We start from the raw sequence: 2,805 nt of genomic DNA, 5'->3' as shown, positions 1-2,805 counted from the left end.
GAGATAAAAATAACCATCTTTAAAAATTTACAGAAGTGGAAATATGACATTGAGCTCATTTCTCAAAGAGAATCTCCTGCATGTTTTGTTTCCTCTGTTTCTGGTCAAATTTTTTTTGTTAATCAGGGTTTGCTTCTAGTATTATATTTACTTATGTTTGACATTTATAGATTCATAGTTTGTAGAGTTGGAAGGACCCCGAAGCATCATCATGTCCAACCCTCTGTCCCAGGCAGGAAAAGGACCAAGGCTAGATGACCCCAGCTAGTGCCTATCTAGCCTCCTCTTGAAGACCTCCAAGTTAGGTGACAGTACCACCTCTCTTGGCAGCCCATTCCAGCTTCTGGCCACCCTTACTGTGAAAAATTTCTTCCTAATGTCTAACTTGAATCTACTCTCCACTAGTTTGTACCCATTATTCCTAGTTACTCCTAGGCATGCCCTGGTAAATAGTGCATCTCCAACTGTCTGTTGTCCTCCCTTGATAAACTTATAGGCTGCTACAAGGTCTCCTCTCTGACATCTCTTGTGATCCAGATCTCTCAACCTCCCCTCATAGGGCTTTGTATGGAAGCCACTAATCATACGAGTGGCCCTCCTCTGGACCCTGTCCAGATTCTCTGCATCTCTCTTGAAGTGTGGCATCCAGAACTGGGTACAGTACTCCAACTGCAGCCTGGCCAATGCTGCATAGAGGGGGAGAATCACCTCCCTCGATCTGTTGGTCATGCATCTGCTAATTCACGATAAGGTGCGATTGCCTTTGTCGATGGCTTCATTATACTGTTGGCTCACATTTGTCTTGGAGTCAACGATGACTCCAAGATCCCTGTCAGCCACTGAGCTGCTGAGGAGGTCATCCCCAACCTATAGGTGTGCTGGGGATTCTTCCTTCCTAGGTGGAGTGCTTTGCATTTGTCTTTGTTGAATTGCATCCTGTTTCATTCTGCCCATTGACACAACCTGTCCAGATTGGCCTGTATCTGCTCTCTGCCCTCCGGTGTGTTAACTTTGCCCCCCATAACTTGGTGTCATCTGTGAACTTGGACAGGGTGCTCTCCACACCCTCATCCAAATTGCTGATGAAGATATTAAATAACACTGGTTCAAGGACTGACCCCTGTGGGACACCACTGCCTACCTCCTTCCAGGTCAAAAATGATGCATCCACCACGACTCTCTGGGTGCGGTTCCTAAGCCAGTTTGCCACCCACCTGGCTGTCAGCCTTCACTCCACAGCCTGCTAGCTTCCTTATGAGAATAGGATGCAAAACAGTATCAAAGGCCTTCTTAAAGTACAGGTAGATGACATCTGCCTCAGCTCTAATGTCAAGGCAGTGTGTTACTCGGTTTTAAAAGGCTATAACTTTTGTCAGGTAGGATCTACCTGGGATGAACCCATGCTGGTTTTCTTTCAGCATCATTTCACCTGTTGGGCCTTCACAAATGCACTCTTTAATGATTTTTTCCAGTGTTTTCCCAAGGATAGATCTAAGACTGACTGGCCTAAAGTTACCCAGCTCATCCATTCTCCCCTGCTTAAAAACGGGCACCACATTGGCTCTTTTCCAGTCCTCAGGGACCTGGCTGGGGCACCATGAGTGATCAAACAGCTGTGCCAGTGGCTCAGCTATGACACTGGCCAATTCCTTCAGCATCCGTGGATGGAGGTCATCCGAGCCTGCTGACTTGTACCCATCCAGCCCCTCCAAGTGCTCCTTAACTAAGCTGAACTAACCATTGGCAGTCTAGTGCCTTCCAGACATATATCTATGTTCAAACTGGGGGAATTGTCTTGGCTAGGACTTAGGAATACTGAAGCAAAGAACTCATTGAAGAGCCCTGCCTTTTTCCCTGTGTCAGCCACCAACTGTCCTGAATTGTCCTGCAGGGGCCCTATGTTACTCTGCGCCTTCCTTTTGCTTGCTATGTATCTGTAGAAGGACTTTTTATTGTCCTTGATTGTTGTAGCCAGCCGAAGCTCCAGTCCCGTCTTGGCCTGCCTAACTGATTCCCTGCAATAGCATGCCAGAGGGGTAAATTCCTCCTTGGTGGCTCTACCCCACTTCCACTGACTATACATCTCTTTCTTTGCCCCAAGTCTTATCTGGGTTCCCTGTTCAACCTAGGGGGATTTTTAGTCCCCTTTCCAGCATAATGGAATAGTCTCCTTTTGTGCCCCAAGGATCACTCCCTTGAGAAACTGCCAACCTTCCTGAACCCCCATATGCTTGATGCTCTTGAGCTAGCCACCTCGCTAACTAGACTTGTCACAAACTACAGTCCAGATAATTTGGAGTAAACACTCTATTTTATAATTTACCATAATTTTTCATGAATCCTATAATAAGTTATTTTTATTTTGAATGTTACCTGATCAGATATTCAAAGTATTAAACATGAAGTGGGTGTGATGCTTTTAAAACAATCATTTGAATTTTATAGCCTTAATTTAAATTCTAGATACTCAATAAAATTAAAAAGAAATATGTCTATATAAGTTTTAATACTAGGGAGTCATAGATGCACATTAATTCAGTTTTAAGCAGCTATGGGTAATGGAAGTATCATTTATTGCATGCCTAGCCATCTAGTTGTAGTTATGCTGTTGAAGTTTACAGCATAATAATCTAACAATGCTGTGACCTCCCCACAAGATTTCTTTATCTATATTTGAAGCATCTGCATTTAGGATTACACTTTCAAGGTGTAATCAAAAAATTAAAAGCTGATAACCAGTTAAAATTACATTGCTTTTAGCCATTCTTGTTACTTCTTGCATACCTACTGTGTTGATGTGATTTT

General features: G+C 43.7%; 1 protein-coding gene across 1 annotated transcript in view; it reads right to left on the bottom strand.

The window, feature by feature from the left end:
• Positions 1 to 2,805, bottom strand: part of ITGA9 (integrin subunit alpha 9) — a 350,292-nt gene that overhangs the window by 35,165 nt on the left and 312,322 nt on the right. The window lies entirely within an intron of this gene.

This window comes from Crocodylus porosus, unplaced genomic scaffold (assembly GCF_001723895.1).
Source record: "Crocodylus porosus isolate Cpor-Errol unplaced genomic scaffold, CroPor_comp1, whole genome shotgun sequence".
NCBI classification, from domain to species: Eukaryota; Metazoa; Chordata; order Crocodylia; family Crocodylidae; genus Crocodylus; species Crocodylus porosus.
Note: the sequence above shows the minus strand (reverse complement) of the source record. Positions and strands in the feature narration are given on the sequence as shown.